The sequence below is a fragment of the Aquarana catesbeiana genome, linkage group LG07 (genome assembly GCF_042186555.1).
Source record: "Aquarana catesbeiana isolate 2022-GZ linkage group LG07, ASM4218655v1, whole genome shotgun sequence".
NCBI lineage: Eukaryota > Metazoa > Chordata > Amphibia > Anura > Ranidae > Aquarana > Aquarana catesbeiana.
Genome location: NC_133330.1, coordinates 203,197,246 through 203,217,543, shown reverse-complemented (window position 1 = coordinate 203,217,543; position 20,298 = coordinate 203,197,246).

Genomic DNA, 20,298 nt, shown 5'->3' with positions numbered 1-20,298 from the left:
CACTTTAAAAATGTACCCGTTCCGACTTACAAACAGATTCAACTTAAGAACAAACCTACAGTCCCTATCTTGTTTGTAACCCGGGGACCCCCTGTATTTTATATATACTGTAATTCTATACTTGCCAAATATGCTGCAGAAATCTCCTGCCACTGAGTCTGGGTGCATCCATTTTAACTGTGGGCAGCTGAAGCTGCTGCCTGTTCACTTCCTGGATTTCTGTGCTGCTGGCTACTCAGTATGCACTTCCCAGTCTCGTGCCTGTGCAGTAAGCAAACTGTGGTGCACATTGTTGTTTTTAAGTTGCAATAGGAATGGCAGCTTCTGTAGAAGTTCATGTCCTGTTATTGAAAAGTATCAACAGCGTGGAACACAGAAACAGCTGAGGAAAGAGTACATACTATGCTTGTTCTAACAGGAAAGCAGCAAACTAAAACCTTTTCTATTTTACCATGATGTTCTGTATTTCTCATCCAAACTGCAAACACTGAGTAGACAAGCCTTAGCTGCAGCTAAGTCCTGTGTTCTGAGTCCTGTAACATGATCTTTTCTCACACATGCAGATGAGATAAGGAGTTTGAACTTATCCAGGGAAGATTGCTCAGATGGCCTAGGGGTGTAATAAATGTACAGGGCTGAAATCTCCTCATAAAAAAGAGAGAGCAATCTTCCTTTCACTACAGTAGACAAAATTCTACTTCTCTATGAAAGCACATGAATCCTTTCTGTCTCCTCTTATCCCTGCCCTTATCCAACCCCCTCCATCCCTGTAGCCATGCTCAGTTGTATTCAGCTCTCCTGCGTCTCCCCGCCCCCCTCTTCCCCTCATCTCCACCCCTTTCCTCCCCTCGTCCCTGCCCCCTCCTCTGCCAGCTACCTCTCAGTAAACAAACAGATTAGAAGAAACGAGCACTGCTGGGAGATCTGACGTTTCTCTCCCGGGAGTCATTGCAATGCAGGAAACAGCATCAAATGCCTAGGCGTTTTTTCAGCAATGAAAGAGGAAGTACAGAGAATAAGGCATTTACTTCCACCAAATTATAGTTTTGATTTCCAAGGATTACACAGCAAGGGCAGAAGGTTCAATTGAAGGAAAGATGAAAAAAATAACTAAAGTTCCACTTTAAGCTGTCCCGACAGCTGGCTTCTCTTTTAGCTTTCTCCTTCTGATAATTCATGTATGTAGTGTAAGTATGTATCCAAGAAGTATGTAGTTGTATGGCTGACCTCTGATATGGATCATTACTATGAAATAGGAGAAATAAATCCTCCACAACACCATGGCCTTATAGGGTTGCCACCTCATCCCTTTAAACCCGAACACCATAGGCGTGCGCACAGAGTGTGCCGGGTGTGCCTGGGCACACCTTAATCATCAAGTGCACATTAGCATTGTAGCTCTGTGTGTCAGCGGAGAGATGGGAAAGATCTCCCTTTTACCTACTCTGCCATAAGAGAATTGCTTACTCACTTCTCTTTCACTGTTCCAGCAAGGAGATTATTGTACCAGTGTTATATACATGTAGACACACACGTGTGTTTGAGCTTTGGGGTGCACACCCTAATGCAATAGGCTGCGCACACCTGTGCAGAACACATATTAATTACACAGGTTCTGAGGCCAATTTAATTCAGATAAGACACCAAGTGAGTTTAATTACCACCTTAATCAGTCACACAACCTGTGTAATTAATATGTGTTCGGTTTTAAAGGGATGAGGTGGCAACCCTACCTTGTAACCTGTTTTTAACAGTAATATCAATGATAACAATTATTCTAGGAAATATCTGTCTCATAAAACGAAAACCTTCACCTTCCTTTTTCACCTCTTTCACAAAATTTTTCAGCAGTCCAAGTTTAATGTGAAGCAGAGACAAAAACATCTTTTAGTCAGGTCAACAAATGGTTCATGTGTTTTTCTTCCCTGGAACAAATTCTTTTGGAATGGTCATTTCTTTTTTTGAAATGCGACTCAGTTGTCCCCTTCACATATGTAACAACAGTACTTGGTATATCCAAGCTGTATTCCAAGCAGCAGAGCCACTACTTTCAGATCTCCACAGATAATCCAGTTATACTTGGTGTACTGAATGTGCTTCAACAACAGTTCTAAGTTTTCATATGTTTCTTTTATGTGTGCAACATAGCCAGCAGGTATTGAAGGGTGTACGTTGCCATTGTGTAAGAAGACAGCCTTGAGGCTTAAGGCTGGCCATTAGGCTGGATTCACACCTATACAGTTTTAGTGCTTTTTGCATTTTGCAGGTTTGCACTACAGTCCATTTAACATGGTTTCCTATGGAACACGTTCTGTAGTGCAAATCTGCAAAATGCAAAAAGCACTAAAAATGCATAGGTGTGAATCCAGCCTTAGAGATGGGCTGAACACCCCCCTGTTCGGTTCGCACCAGAACTCCCAAACAGAACGATGCTTAACCACCTTGCCCTCCGGAAAGGTTTACCACCCCCCCCTCTTCATTACCAGGCCATTTTTTGTGATATAGCACTGCGGTACTTCACCTGACAATTGCGCAGTGGTGCGACACTGTACCCAAATAAAAAAATAAAATTGATGTAATTTTTTTCACACAAATAGAGCTTTCTTTTGGTGGTATTTAATCACCTCTGCAGTTTTTATTTTTTTGCGCTATAAACATAAAAAGACTGACAATTGTGAAAAATAAAACAATATTTTTTACTTTCTTCTATAAAATATATCCAATAAAAAAATGTAAAAATCTAATTTCTTCATCAGTTTGGGCTATAATGTATTCTGCTACATATGTTTCGTAAAAAAAAATCTGAATAAGCATATATTCATTCGTTTGAGCAAAAGTTATAGTGTCTAGAAACTATGGTATATTTTTATGGAATTATAGAATTTTATTTATTTATTTATTTTACCAGTAATGGCAGCGATCAGCGACTTATAGCAGGACTGCAACATTGCGGCGGACAAATTGGACACTAAGTGACAATTTTGGGGACCAGTGACACAATACCATGATCAGTGCTAAAAAATATGCACTGCCACTATACTAATGACACTGGTAGTGAAAGGGTTAACATCAGAGGTGATCAAAGGGTTAAATGTGTTCCTAGGAAGTGCTTTCTAACTGTGTGGGGGGTGCTTAGCAGAAACACAGGATCTCTGTCTTCCCTACTAACAGAACGATGATCTGCCTTGTTTACATACATAGGCAGACCGCCGTTCTGCCTCTGTCTGGAATGTTCAGTGGGTCCCGGTGGACATTGGGTCTGCCAGACCCGCTGATTGGCTCCCACTGTCATCACAGTGGGAGTGGGTCATTGGCGGCCCCAAAGGGCCTGATATGAGGTTTTTTTACACTTTTTTATTGCCGGCAATGTTTTTTTTTATTCAGCTGTCAGCGGGGAAGCCCATTGACAGCTGAAGACTCATTGGTTGTTAAGGACGCCGAAGCTGGCTTCCCCGCACCTCTCCTTAACAATCAGCTATTCACTGCACCCTGATTGGGTAAATCTTTGCCCAATCAGGGCCTAGAATTCACTGTGCAGCATGCAGGCATTCCAGGGCATCCAGGGGAGCGAACACCCGCCGAACGCCCTGCCAAATGGGTGTTCGCCAAATGGTCGAACAGGCTATGTTCAGGCCAAACTTTTGCTCAAACCGAACCATTCACCCAACTTTACTGGCCATAGATGGAGTGAATTTCTTGCCAGTAACCACAGACAGTGTTCACAGAGGAATTCCTCCTGCGGAGCCCTTGTGTTCTCCTGGGGTGGGGGTGGTGAGCCGCCCCTGCCGAGAGAACACTGTTAACAAAAATGGCATGAAAAATCCAGCAGGCTGGTTGTGCTTGCCTTTGCAGGCTAATTTAGTTATAGTTATTTATATAGAATGTGTAGTTTACCACTGCCATCTAGTGGCCAAAGTTTGTAGCAGTTTTATCTTTAGTTATTAAATATTCTCAGACAGGAAGTGACCTTTGGTTTTAGGAAGTTCTTCAACCATTTTAGATTGTCATTCTACATGGATGCAGCATGTCTGTTTCTCTCTCAAGGGGCTTAAGACATCATCACCTTTTAAAAAAATAAAAATAAATATAAAAGAAGTAAAATAAAGTTGGATTACTTTGGTAGACAATTCAAGCATTGGGCTTCCGTTTACTGGAGTCTCTGACAAGTGTTTAGCTGTCCGTTTAGAAACATACATAGTCAGTGTTTTGAGAGCGGAACAATGAAAAGGTGATAGCGCAACAAGATTGGAGATATTAGTCCCTGCTCAGACAGAATGAGTCTAAGATCAGGAAGGCAGTATAAGGCTGAAGATCAGCTACCCGGGACACATCGAGGCAGGGAGAGCATGACAAGTGTCCAGCAAGATGATACACGCTCACACTCGTCTAAATCAACAAGGTCCAGTCAGATTTCATCAGCAAGTGCCCTTTTAGTCAGAGCTTGTGCCAAAGCAGAGGCAGCTCGGGTCAAGCTAGAATTTGCCGAGAAAGAGGCTGCCATTATAAAAGAAAGGAAGCAAAGTTGTGTATACTTCAGTGTCAGTGTGCAGCCGCTGCTGCAGCAGCAGAGGCCACAGCTTATGCTGATATTGGGCGGTCTGGAAGTGGCTCTATCCACAAAGGCCCAGATGTGCCTGAGAAACCCCGTTCCTCAGCAGAATGTACAAAGGAGTATGTCCAAGAACTTTTAAACAGCAATGCAACAAAACAGTTTCCCAATGCAGAGTCAGCTGAATTTAAACCAGAACCAGCAGAACCCTTGAGTTTACGAAAACAAACCCATGAAGCTAGCAATGCCAGAACATTTAAAGATGAACCATTAGGGGGGCGTGGCCTGGCAAGAGATGGTGTAGGATGCAGATAGCGGGAGCTCCTCTTGCTAAAATCTCCTGTACACCAGCCTGACTGCGGATTACTCTGCACAAGTGCCCATACAGACACTGCTTCAACCCGGGATCGGGATCCGCTATGTCGCCACCGAAAAAAACAACAACGACGGCGGGTAAACTTGCAAAATACCGACACGAAGGAGAGGAAGGGCAGGCCAAAGATGGCGCCGCCACATGTCCGGGAGACGACCGTCCGACTGCTGAAACAGCCAAAGTACTGGATGCAATAGCGGCTCTCCAAATTACTCTCCCAACTAAGATTGACGAGGTAAAAACAGATATCTCACTTCTGAGACAAGATCTGTCTAAAGTGAAAGGCAGGGTCACTGAAACAGAAGCCCGCATATGTATTGTGGAGGACAGCCTACATCCACTACAGCATACTATAGAGGACATGAAGCGACAGGTCCAACAGCTCCATTCTCATCAGGATGACATGGAGAACAGGATTTGCAGGTGTAACCTCAGATTCGTTGGATTGCCTGAAAGGGCTGAAGGTAAAGATCCAGCAGAGTATCTGGAGAATTTCCTCATTGCCACATATGGTCAGGAGGCTTTTTCAGTGATGTTTGCAGTGAAAAGGGCGCACCGTATCGTATACCAGCTAAGCCCCCACCTACAGGAGCGCCTCCCCACACTCTCATTGCTAAATTTCTGAACTTTAAGGACCGGGATAAGATTATGCGACTTACGAGAGAGAGAGGAAACATACAGATAGTAAATGGTCACGTGGCAGTATATCCAGATTTCTCCAGCGAGGTGCAGTGGAAGAGATCACAATTCCAAGATGTCAAGCGTCACCTAAGGGTACTGCACCTTAAATATGCCATGCTCTTTCCAGCTAGGCTCAGGGTGGAAGAAGATGATCGGGTGCAATTTTTTGAGACTCCCGCCGCGGCAATGACATGGCTGGACCACCGAGACAGACTGACTTAACTGTTATACTGGAAAACTGCCACTGTAAGTACGTTTGTCCAACCCCCTTACTACATTGGAACCCAAGCTGACTCTTTTTCCTTTACACATGCTCAGCATGCAGTATTTCTTTGTACCTGGCTGCTGGATAAATCATAGGAATCATGTCAGCCGGAATTTGAAAGGTTATATGGGATGGGAAGACCCACAAGGCCGGAGAAGTATATATATGTTACCCCTCCCCCTTTTTTTTTTCTCCCGATCACGGATCTCCTGTAGCACTATTCAAACCCTGGGATTGAGTTGCCAGAGGGCAGAAGAAAATTCTTATATAAGCAAGAGGATGCAATAATTTCCCTATATTGCTCTACCACACTTTGTTCAGTGAACAATCGTCCCCATAGGAATAATGTTATTTGTTGCAATGTACCAAGTACCAATATTAAGTCCTGTACCTCCAGCCAGTTTTTCCTGCTGGATGTTTGTTATTTTGACAATTTTTTTAGGGTATCAGATGCTCTCACCATGTTGGGGAGGTGTGGAGCTGGGAGGAAGGGATGTTGCCCATGTACAGGGCCTGAGTTATGAACCAAACTGTCTTTATAAATGTTGGATTTGTTTACCAGATACACGCATGCATAGATATGGATATTGCATATACAATGAGAGGTATGCTACACAATTGAGGATATGCAATGTTTTTAGTCATGATGGCCCTGGCGGTCTGCTCCATGATTTCCCACCAAATGATTAGATGACTATGATTAAATTCCTGACTTGGAATGTGAGGGGACTGAGAGATAAAATCAAACGCTCGGAGGCCCTTACATATCTAAAATCACAGAAAGCAAATGTGATAGATCTAACTGAAACTCATGTCACTGGTCACTTACAATCTGCTCTAAAGCAGCCTTGGATTGGTTGGGCGTACCATAGCACACACACCAAATTTCTAGAGGGGTCACCTTAATAGTAACTAAAAATACCCCATTTGAGCTCATATCCATGGAGTCGGACCACCAGGGCAGGTATTTATTTTTACATGCTACCATAGGAGGGCTGCCTGTGTTACTGATTGCGTGTTATATTCCCCCCCCCCTTACAGCTTGGAGGTGGTCAGGGCAGGTCTATCTTTTATGGCCCAGTGTCCGACGGTCCCAGCTGTCTGGATGGGGGATTTCAATATGACAATGAATCCTTACTTAGATCGTCCTGCACAGCCTGGGGATATGGCAAATGCAACTCGACAGACTAGACTAAGTCGCATTATGGAGGAATTTGCGTTAATTGATGTTTGGAGGTATAGGAATCCCACTGCAAGGGCATATACGTGTCATTCCACTAGCTATGCCACCATGTCCAGGATAGATTATGTACTAGTCTCTAAAACGTTACTCCCTAAGATTACAGGAGCAAGATTTGCACCTAGGGCCTTGTCAGACCACTCCCCATGTTGGCTACAGATGTTTATGCTTGGTACGGCTCCTCTATATATATGGAGATGTAATCCATTTCTATAGAAAGAGAACTGAAGTTTTTTTTCCCAGCTGATCAAAGCCTCTTATCATTCAACACGTAATGGGATGATTTTAAAATGCATGCAAGATGAGTGTTGGATGGTAGGATTAATAGACTTAAAACGTCCTCTAAAATGATAGTACATATGACGAAAAACACACTACGGGACTTGGAAGAGGCGTATAACACTCATCCTTCTCCTGACAATCTCAACAGAGTCAAAATGCAAGAACGGGTGGTGTCACAATTACAGATGGAAAAAGCCAAGCAGCGCTTGTTTTTCTGTAAGACTAGAATATACGAACATGGAGAAAGGGCAGGGAAAATGCTGGCCTATCTTGCACACCTAGAGGACAAGCCGCCAATAGTAGTATCCTTGTGTGAGCCAGACGGCACGATTGTCACAGACTCCACACTGGTGGCCACAAAGTTCTTACGTTTTTATGGGGAACTCTATAGTTCAAATGTAACTACACTCCCCAAGAGATTTGAGCATACCTGCACACGATACAATTTCCAAGTCTAAATTTAGAATAATTCCAGGCATTGGAGGCCCCCATAACTACCCAGGACATTGATACAGCAATTTCCCAATTGGCCAAATCCAAAGCCCCAGGGTTAGATGGTTTACCTCTAGAGTTTTATACCACATACTCGGAAACACTTACTCCAAAGTTGAAGACCCTTTTCCGTTCAATATTTGAAATAGGTGTGCTCCTCCCATCAATGCAGGAAGCCCAAATTATAGTCCTCCCCAAGCCCGGTAAAGACCCTCAATGCCCAGAGTCATACCGCCCCATTTCCTTATTGCCAGTAGATATTAAGATATTAGCTAAGATTCTATCCTCTAGATTAAATTCAGTTATTCTTTCCTTGATCCACCCGGACAAAACCGGGTTCATGCCGGGGAAGAACGCGGCAATGAACATCCGGAGATTATTCATGAACCTACAGGCCCAACATGATAATGCAGGATCTAGAGTGGTGGTGGCACTCGACACAACTAAGGCGTTTGATTCTGTCGAATGGGCCTACCTGTGGGAATGTCTATGTTTTTATGGATTTGGCCCCACATTTATAAAATGGGTACAGCTTCTTTACCAGACACCAAAGGCGAGGGTGTTTGTAAATGGGTGGCTATCCGACCAAATTTCCCTGGAGAGGGACACGAGGCAGGGCTGCCCTCTGTCACCTTTGTTTTATGCCCTTGCTGCTGATCTCCTGGCCATGGTAATTAGGGCGAGCCCGGAAGTAGTGGGCCTTAGGCGTGGAGACTCTTGGGAAAAGATAGGTCTTTGTGCAGATGACACAATACTGTACCTGGCTGATCAGGGTCCATCATTACAAGCAGCACTGAGAATTATAGAGAAAATGGGGAAATACTCTGGCCTGCGAATTAATTGGGAGAAATCACAAATTCTCCCCATAGATCAATTCCTCCCTACAGCAGCTGCGCCAGAACTTCCTTTACAGAGAGTAGTGGAGATTAAATATCTGGGGATTACAGTTACCAGAAATCTTAGAGAGTATGTAGCCCTAAATGTAGAACCCTTATTCTCGGTGCTTAAATCCAAAACACAAACCTGGTCAAGACTACCATTGGGGTTAATGGGCAGAATCAACTTAATAAAAATGATCCTGCTGCCCAAAATTTTATATAGGTTATGGCATGCTCCCTTGTACATCCCACTTAAAGTATTCAAACAAATGGAAGCCATATTGAACTCCTTTGTATGGGGTCCAGGGAGGCATAAGTTAGCATGGCATATTTCTTAAAAATCCCGCTCTTGAAGGAGGATGTTCTCTTCCTGATATCCAAGATTACTATGTGGCCTCACAACTGTCGCACATATACTACTTTAACACTTCTGAATCTCAGCGATATAGGTCTTTGGTGTGTGATGGGCCGGGAAATCTATTACTTACCCCTATACAGGCAATTTTTAGAAGGGACAATATCAATATAATACTTCACGTTTCAACACGGGCATGTTGAAACATCATCAGAAAATTTGGGAAATAGCAACCAAGAAACAAAATCAGTCCAATATACATTCGCACACCCCGTTGTGGTTTAATGATCACTTACCTGCGCTGAGAACGGTACCTGATCCCCAGCTCTGGGCAGCGTATGGTATCCTTTATCTGTCGCATGTCTTAACAGAAAATGGGCCTATAAGTTTTCAATCACTCAAGGAAAGATTTTCGCTTCCAAATCAACTATTGTTTAGATAGTTACAGCTCAGGCATGCGCTTAGAGCGCAGATGGCTTACACTAATATTACTCTTGACACCCCGCCGGTTGTCGGCATTATACTTGGGGCAAACTCAACTAAGCTTATATCAAATCTGTATTATACCCTTAGACTCCATAGATCACATAAAGTCTCCCAATCAGCTAAAAAAAAATGGGAACAAGACATAGGCCCAATTGATAACACAGACTGGGTAGAAATCTTGGAAGGAGTTAAGACGGCCTCCCCTAAATTATTGGATAGGCTTACACAACTGAATATTGTGCATCGCACATACATTACACCTATAAAACTGGTGACGTTTCAACATAATAGAAGTCCCATGTGCCCTATGTCTTTATTGGTCCCGGGTTCATTCTACCATTTAATATGGAGCTGCCTGAACATACAAACCTACTGGTTACAGGTAATACAGTTTCTACATGACATTATGGGCTCACCAGTCTGTCTTGATCTGAAACTATGGCTCCTAGGACTACTACCTGACACTGATGTAGATAAATATCTAGCTATATTTATATATGAAACATTATTCCTTGCAAGGAAAGTAATTGCTAAGGTTTGGATGCAGGCAGTGCCCCCAACAATACAAAATTGTAAAAAAGAAATAAATGATACCCTTCCCTATAGAAAAATGATATATACCCACAGAAGTCGCCCGCAAAAATTTTTCAATATATGGGATCGTTGGCTGGAGGATGGTGAAACTTGCAATATATGATGTTGCTTTTGGAAACTGATCAATATGAGACTTATTCTGCTTAAATATAAATATGTACACATCTATACATAGATATGAAGTTTGATGTGACTTCTAATGTTTGTAATTCTCATGCTGGAATGTATATATTTGCCTCAACTTGACTCAAATGCAATTGTATATGTATAACTGGTTCATACCTCAATAAACTGACTTTTTTGGTTAAAAAAAAAAAGATGAACCATTAGAGACATATAGGAACGGGCCAAGTGAATCCTTACTACAGCAACCCAAACACCAGAGCGCACAAGATGTCACTAAATATCTTATCCATAAAGAAATGGTTAATTCAGGCTTTCTCAAGTTTGATGACTCCCCCGAGAATTACTGGGCATGGAAGTCTTCTTTTCTGAATGCAGTCAAAGACTTATGCCCCGTACACACGGTCGGATTTTCCGATGGAAAATGTCCGATCGGAGCGTGTTGTCGGAAATTCCGACCGTGTGTGGGCTCCATCGGACATTTTCCATCGGATTTTCCGACACACAAAGTTGGAGAGCAGGAGATAAAATTTTCCGACAACAAAATCCGTTGTCGGAAATTCCGATTGTGTGTACACAAATCCGACGGACAAAGTGCCACGCATGCTCAGAATAAATAAAGAGATGAAAGCTATTGGCCACTGCCCCGTTTATAGTCCCGACGTATGTGTTTTACATCACCGCGTTTAGAACGATCGGATTTTCTGACAACTTTGTGTGACCGTGTGTATGCAAGACAAGTTTGAGCCAACATCCGTTGGAAAAAATCCTAGGATTTTGTTGTCGGAATGTCCAAACAAAGTCCGACCGTGTGTACGGGGCATTAGAATTACCAGCAGCTGAGATGCTAGACCTGATGATAAAATGGCTTGGTACTGAGTCAGGAGAATACGCAAGAAGGATGCACAGGATACACATATTTAACCCTTCAGCAGGATTTGATATGGCCTGGCAAAGGCTAGAGGAAAGATATGGATCACCAGAAGCAATTGAAGGTGCTCTAATGAAAAGACTGGAGTTTTTCCCTAAGCTAAACAGCAGAGACAATTTGAAACGGCAAGAGCTGGGTGATATTCTTTGGAAAGTCCAGTGTGCCAAACAAGAAGGCTATTTGAGAGGACTTGCACATTTAGATACCGCTAGCGGTACTAAGCCTATAGTGGAGAAACTAACTCACAACCTACAAGAAAAATGGTTGAGTGTTGGAGCCAAATACAAAGAAGATCATGATGTCCCTTTTCCCCATTTCTTTGTGTTTTCTAGGTTTGTGCAGCAGCAAGCTAAGATCAGGTGTGATGCTAGCTTTTCCTTTATCACCAACAGTCAACTGCCGAAAGCAGAAAAGCCACCTAGAGCCTTCCATAGGACTTCAGTGATTGCCCATAAGACAACTGTACCCTCTGAGGATCCAGACTGTCTAAGCAGCTACAAGGTAAACACCTTTGAAGACCCTGACAGACTTTGCCCACTTCATAAAAAGCCCCACCCCCTAAACAAGTGTAAGGGTTCAAAAGTAAACCTGTCAAGGAAAGGATAGCCTTTCTTAGACAAAACGGCATCTTCTTCAAGTGTTGTGGATCCACTAAATATGTAGCCAAAGACTGCAAAATACAAGCAAATTGCTCAGAATGTGGCAGTAACAGACACATCACAGCTTTACACCCTGATACTTTGCATCAACCATTAGAGGTCACTGAAGCCCCGAAAGGTGGGGACAGGGAGCAAAAAAGATAATTCATCTACTCAGTAATGTCCAAATGCACGAAAATCTGTGGTGACAGTATAACTCCACATTCATGTTCCAAGATCTGCCTAGCAACAGTGTACCCCACAGGGGAAAAGCAAAAAGCAGTTAAGATGTATGTGGTTCTGGATGAACAGAGTAACAGGTCACTGGCAAGGTCAGACTTTTTTGAGGCTTTCAACATTACATCGAGTGCAGTTCCATACACCCTAAAGACATGTGCAGGAGTGATGGAAACTTCAGGAAGAAGAGCTACCGACTTTACTATTGAGTCTCTTGACAAGAGAGTCATTTAATTACTCTACTCTACTCAGGTTTACCCATTCATTACTCCTTACCCCTTCACCCGTACCATCCCAGGGTTCCCTCCTGTTTATTTCTTGACAAGAGAGTCCATCTCTCACTTCCCACCTTGATAAAGTGTGATATGTTACCAGATGATAAAGCAGAGATCCCTTCACCAGAAGTGGCCCTTCATCATCCTCATCTCAATTCGATATCACACCTTATTCCAGCTATCCAGAAAGATGCCTCTATTATTCTACTTCTTGGAAGAGACATTCTACAGGTACATAAGGTACGCCAACAAATTAATGGGCCCTTTAATGTCCCCTATGCTCAAAGACTTGACCTAGGGTGGGTTATAGTAGGAGAAGTTTGTCTAGGAGCAACACATCGGCCTGATAACACTTCAAGGACATCTGTGCTAGTAAATGGGCACACATCCCTTCTTAGTCCATGTCAGAAGAGCTTTGTCGTCAAAGAAACCCTAAAACCATACTGTAACTCTCCTAATTACAATAGAGACAATAGTAGTGGCATGAAGACTGATACTTTAGGGAACTCAGTGTTCCAGAGAACAAAAGATGATGACAAACAAGCAATGTCCATAGATGATCAAGCCTTTTTCAATATCATGGATAAAGAGACTTTCCAAGATGAAAACAACAATTGGGTAGCTCCTTTACCTTTTTGCACACCCAGGTGTTATTTACCTAGTAACAGAGAGCAAGCCATGAAGCGCCTGAACGCACTATGTAAAACTTTGCAAAGAAAACCTGAAGTGAAAAAAGACTTTACAGAATTTATCAAAAGGATGCTTGACAACAATCTTGCTGAAGTAGCACCATCACTGGACGAAGGTAAAGAACACTGGTATCTGCCAATGTTTTGGTGTTTAACTTGTAGCTTTAGCTGAACACTGTTCAGAGGACGCACTACACTAACTTATAGCTTTAGCTGAACACTGTGCAGAGGTCGCACTACACTAACTTGTAGTTTTAGCTGAACACTGTTCAGAGGATGCACTACACTAACTTGTAGTTTTAGCTGAACACTGTGAGGAGGACGCACCACACTAACTTGTAGCTTTAGCTGAACACTGTGCAGAGGTCACACTACACTAACTTGTAGTTTTAGCTGAACACTGTGAGGAGGATGCACTACACTAACTTGTAGCTTTAGCTGAACACTGTGCAGAGGTCACACTACACTAACTTGTAGTTTTAGCTGAACACTGTGAGGAGGACGCACTACCCTAACTTGTAGCTTTAGTTGAACACTGTGAGGAGGACGCACTACACCAACTTGTAGCTTTAGCTGAACACTGTGAGGAGGACGCACTACCCTAACTTGTAGCTTTAGCTGAACACTATGCAGAGGTCACACTAAACTAACTTGTAGCTTTAGCTGAACACTGTGAGGAGGACGCACTACACTAACTTGTAGCTTTAGCTGAACACTGTTCAGAGGACGTACTACACTAACTTGTAGTTTTAGCTAAACACTGTGAGGAGGACGCACTACACTAACTTGTAGTTTTAGCTGAACACTGTGAGGAGGATGCACTACACTAACTTGTAGCTTTAGCTGAACACTGTGAGGAGGACGCACTACACCAACTTGTAGCTTTAGCTGAACACTGTGAGGAGGACGCACTACCCTAACTTGTAGCTTTAGCTGAACACTGTGCAGAGGTCACACTAAACTAACTTGTAGCTTTAGCTGAACACTGTGAGGAGGACGCACTACACCAACTTGTAGCTTTAGCTGAACACTGTGAGGAGGACGCACTACCCTAACTTGTAGCTTTAGCTGAACACTGTGCAGAGGTCACACTAAACTAACTTGTAGCTTTAGCTGAACACTGTGAGGAGGACGCACTACACTAACTTGTAGTTTTAGCTAAACACTGTGAGGAGGACGCACTACACTAACTTGTAGTTCTAGCTGAACACTGTGAGGAGGATGCACTACACTTACTTGTAGCTTTAGCTGAACACTGTGAGGAGGACACACTACACCAACTTGTAGCTTTACCTGAACACTGTGAGGAGGACGCACTACCCTAACTTGTAGCTTTAGCTGAACACTGTGCACAGGTCACACTAAACTAACTTGTAGCTTTAGCTGAACACTGTGAGGAGGACACACTACCCTAACTTGTAGCTTTAGCTGAACACTGTGCAGAGGTCACACTAAACTAACTTGTAGCTTTAGCTGAACACTGTGCAGAGGTCACACTAAACTAACTTGTAGCTTTAGCTGAACACTGTGAGGAGGATGCACTACCCTAACTTGTAGCTTTAGCTGAACACTGTGCAGAGGTCACACTAAACTAACTTGTAGCTTTAGCTGAACACTGTGCAGAGGTCACACTAAACTAACTTGTAGCTTTAACTGAACACTGTGAGGAGGATGCACTACACTAACTGTAAATAGTCTAGCTGCCTGACTGTGGTATTAATAGGATCAAAAGAACACCAGCAATTTTCTTCAGGTAGCTGTAAATACTGTAACAAGCCTGCCTGTCAGTAGGAAGATAACAGGAACGGATCTAGCTAAACTGAATACAGTATATATATATATATATATATATATATATATATATATATATATATATATATATACAACACCTGGGATGCATATATACACACAATACACTGTAAGTGCAGCTAACTCACTGACTGTTCTGCCTAATCTAGCTAACTCAAATGAAGTGACACTCTCTCTCTCTCTCTCTCTCTCTCTCTCTCTAAGCATGCCCCTGGCTTTGGCCAATTACAGCTCTCTCTATGACGGCGCTGTGATTGGCCAAGCATGCGGGTCATAGTGCATGCTTGGCCAATCATCAGCCAACAATGCACTGCGATGCCGGAGTGAATTATGGGCCGTGATGCGCCACACGAATTTGGCGCGAACGGCCCATATCGTTCGCAATTCGGCGAACGATCGAACAGCCGATGTTCGAGTCGAACATGGGTTCAACTCGAATGCGAAGCTCATCCCTATTTATATAGAATGTGTAGTTTACCACTGCCATCTAGTGGCCAAAGTCTGTAGCAGTTTTATCTTTAGTTAGTAAATATTCTCGAAAAGGAAGTGACCTTTGGTTTTAGGAAGTTCTTCAACCATTTTAGATTGTCATTCTACATGGATGCAGCATGTCTGTTTCTCTCTCAAGGGGCTTGAAACATCATCACCTTTTCAAAAAAAATTAAAATAAATATAAAAGAAGTAAAATAAAGTTGGATTACTTTGGTAGACAAATCAAGCATTGGGCTTCCGTTTACTGGAGTCTCTGACAAGTGTTTAGCTGTCCGTTTAGAACCACACATAGTCAGTGTTTTCAGAGCAGAACACTGGTTGTACCCAAATTGGTCAATCGATCAACTTGGGTACATTCAGCCTGGCCATACGTCTTTCCTGATGAACAAGTTGAGATTTGAACCGTCTATGGCCAGCTTAACACTGATGAATCAATAAAGAGACACCTTTCTAGTGGGTCATGCTCACAATCCAAAGCTGTGAACAAACCATCAATGTCAATACAAAATATGGGGTTACCAAGCTGTGCAAAGAAATTTGTTATATCATCTTGGCAGCTTCAAAAGACAGACATTTTTGTACCAGGTGATGGCAAACACCATCCTTGCAGCCTTGAACTTAGTAGTTCTGCTTTTGCTTTTGACAAACCTAATATCCCGACTAGATCATTTAATTCTGTGTTATGAGAGGGTCTCATTAGAAATACACAGAGTAAAATCCTGATGATTTTCACTGTCCAGGCCTGGTAGTGCATTGCAGAATCTTCATCTGTTCCTTCTCAGTTCCATTTCTCTGGTGGCTTCAGTACTGGCAGATTGTCATGAAGCATTGGTCTCATAGCTGAAGGCAAATTGGGGTATTCAATTTGCTTATTTTTGACAGAGAAACCAACATTAGTCAGAGAGAAATATGCAGCTGTACATTGTACCCTGGGCAACGAGAGCATTCCTTATATAAACATAATACTACTCAGCTGGTTACCTAGGTATATTGTGGATAATTAACTGAGCATACCCCAGATCCCAAGTGTCTTTGATATTATTAAAGTTATTTTGAGGGTTTGGCTTCTTCCCCTTTTCTCTCTCTACTGTACACCTTCATGCCCACTCAGGGATGCTTTTGGATGCTGGATGCTATCCATACAATTGAGACTATATTACGTAAGTGCAGCACCCTCTAGTGTGCTAGAAGTGAGTGAAGGAAAACCATACTCTGACTCACATTTAAGCTGCCGAGTCTTAATTGGGTCAGGGTTTATTAGAGGCCAGGGTTTGATGACTCATCTCAGCAGCTCTCTGAGGCCTCCCCCTGTTTCCATCTGGAAGATAGTGGGTGGAGACTAGGAGGGGCTGCTCAGCATATGTAGAGGTCTCTGGCCAATCTTTGGGAGTGGGCCTGCCAGGGAGCCTGGGAGATTTTAAATATTGATGAGTCATGCCAGCAGGGGCAGTCGGGGGGAAGATGGAGATGCAGTGTTGAGGAGGCTGGCAGCGGCCCTCAGAGCCGGGGCTTGGGTGCTGGAATAATCCTGCTAAAACACACAGGAGGAGGTCTTCATGGAGGCATGGGAGCAAGAGAGGTCAGAGTGAGTAGTCAACACTGTTGAGGACTAACGGGGGGGGGAGACTGCCACATGTAGCCAGTCTCCCTTGAAGACAGCGATGTGCTTAAGTCTTTTAAAAATTAGAAATCCTGAGGGTCAGCCGGGTGAGCTGGTGAAGAGTCAGTCGGTGGACTGGTGTAGAAAGATAGCCAGGAGGGCTGGTGAAAGGTGCAGCTGCGGCCAGGTGGGTTGGCAGTGCCTGAAGAGGTGGTGCTGGGATCAGTGGCCACAGAGGAGAAGTTACATGCTATTTCAATATATCTGAGCTACACTCAAAGAGGCTGCGAGTTCCTGCCTGTAATTGGCTGTTGGGTTGGCAGTGCCTGAAGAGGTGGTGCTGGGATCAGTGGTCACAGAGGAGAAGTTACATGCTGTTTCAATATATCTGAGCTACACACTCAAAGGGGCTGAGAGTTCCTGCCTATAATTGGCTGTTGCTAAATCTGATTGGGAGCCTGTTAGATCATCTCAAGAGTGATTCAGCTGGAGCAAGTAAGTGTTTGTGCAGGAGGAAAAAGAGGAGTAGAGACTATATATATATAGATGTATATAGGGAGTTGTCCCTGAAGTTGTTGAAGTCAAGTGGGCATTCCATAACCTCCCATCCCCATTAAAGTTATTAATCCTCTAATAAAGAACAAAAACAAAGCCAAAAAATGTTTTCTGCTTGTAAGTGCTTGTGAAGATTTGGTGTGCCTGGCTGTGCAAGAGCGGGGGATCTGCAACTCCTATGGGGGTAGTGCTACATAATCTTAATAAGAAATGTTTTTCTGATCTTCACATTCTCCTGAAGAAGCGGGTAACTGCCAAACATAGAGCAGCTATACAAGGATGGTAGAATATGGTGAACCCCCCCTGGTGGAATATTACTTTAAATAAGTACTATTAGCATTGATCTAATACTTCAGAAAGAGAAGGGGTGTTCTTTCCATAATCTGTGAAGTCATCTTGTGATGTATTTTGTTTTTACATGTTTTCACAATAACATTTGTACCTTTTATAATTCCATTGTGATCAGTGTGGTGCCTATAAAGTCCACGATTCTCTCACTTTTTGGGTTTGTTCATAAAGGTAGACTGCCTGCATCCTTTGAATTAATTTGATCAAAAAGTCATTCTATTTCCATTAAAAAGTCTATTGCCGTGAACACACGCAACAAATGTTCGATGGGAGCTTGTCGGAAAATTCAACCGTGTGCAGGCTCCATCAGACATTTGTTGTAGGAATTTCCGACAACAAAAATTTTAGAGCTGGATCTCAAATTTTCCGACAACAAAATCCGTTGTTGCTAATTTTGAGCATGTGTAGACAATTCCGGCGCACAAAATTCCACGCATGCTCGGAATCAAGCAGAAGAGCCGCACTGGCTATTGAACCTTATTTTTCTCAGCTCATCATACGCGTTGTACGTCACCTCGTTCTTGAAGTCCTGAATTACCGACAACATTTGTGCGACCGTGTGTATGCAAGACAAGTTTGAGCCAACATCCGTCGGAAAAAAATCCAGGATTTTGTTGTCGGAATGTCTGAGCGTGTGTACGCAGCATAAATCTATTAAAAAGAGTTCCCCACAAGTACACCATCAAGCCTTCATCTTCTGTTTATCTACGATTACAACCAGGCCACTGAAGACATCTCAAGGTAATCGCGTTCAATGTTATCTTATGCCAAATAGATTCCCTACTGTAGGGAGAGCTACATGCTATGAGCTTTACTTCAATATCCCCTTTGCATTTAAAAATGTATTCTATGAATGTGAAAGGGCTCAACAATCCTGCAACGACATATATGATCTGGAGAGAGGCACGAGCCCTACAATAAATTTTTTGCCTCAAGGAGACACATTTTCACATTTTCAGTCAGAAACCCCACAGACATTTTTAACATGTCTTTATGTCTAATACATCATCAAAAAAGAAGGGTATTAACTGCTGTGAAGAACTCTATGGCGTTCACTTGTATATCAACCTTCACAGGTGACTCTGGCAGATATCCCATACTACTATGTACACCAAATAAATACATACAGGTGAACACCTACCTACCTAATGTGAAACAGCTTTCTTTCTTGAAAATAATACGGAAAAAGGTCAACAAGGAACACCAGGGATATGTGATTATGTGTGGAGACTTTAACGCATTTCTAGATAAGTCTTTGGATGTTTCCAATACAGACTTTTGGAATCACCACAGGAACACATTACAACACTTCTTATCTTCTTCAGATCTTTATGACGTTTGTAGATGTGGGCATTCCAAGGACTTTACTTTTTTTCACACTCGCATTTCACAAATTCTAGAATTGATTTAATGTTAGCTGACAAATTCTGCTACATTATTCATCTGAAATATAAGTCTGAATTGCGCATTTTATTTTGGTCCAAACAAATATCGCTCACTGTGGGGGGGGGGGGGGGGTAAGCAATGGTGGCAAATTTACCACTAATGTGGCGCAGCAACACTCACTTGCTCTCATTACCAGAAAAATGTATCCTAAATATTTAAAGCCTTATAGGAGTATTTTGCCATTGATTAACCCTCCATTGCTGATCGTTTCATATTGTGGGATGCACACATATAGATACAGTTCCTACCCAGTTCTTTTGGGCATACAGTAATCCATCACTGGCTACCTCCCCTGGGTATTAATTTGTGCATGTTCCCTTGATACGTGGGTCTCCTAATGTTAACTATGACAATCTAGGTTTATGCCATTATAGTAGTATGATTGGTTTATTTTGTTATTTTATCTTTTTTTTTTTTATTTATTTAGCTAGTTGGCTTTTTCATGTCTATGACTGTATAGCCCCATCAGATATAGGTTGTATTTGACTAACATAGGTCATAGGCAAAAAACTGGAAAAATAGCCTCCAATAGTGCAGTACCTGGGTTATTAGGCTCAACACGCCACACAGAACCCACTTCCTAAAATGCACTCACATTTATGAGGTTAAAAAACAAGCATATAGTAAAATCCAGCATCTCACGTAATCCAGTGAAAACACCCACCGCCAGGCTCAACCTTTACATGTTACGGCACCAACGCATGTGGCTTCATCTGTCGCTTTCTAGTTATTATTTTATCTTGATTTAGAGGCAGTGCGATCACACAATTTAGTATTAAAGCTAGTGAGCTGCTATCAGCTTAAGTTAAAGTGATTGTAAACGATCACCTTGTAAAACGACCCATTCAGTTTAAAATTGAAATGAAAGGCCAACATTTGTGTATAGATATAAAAAAACATTATAAATACCTTTTTTTCCCTTTTTTATAAGTGATCACATTCCCTCTGTTCCCTCTGTTC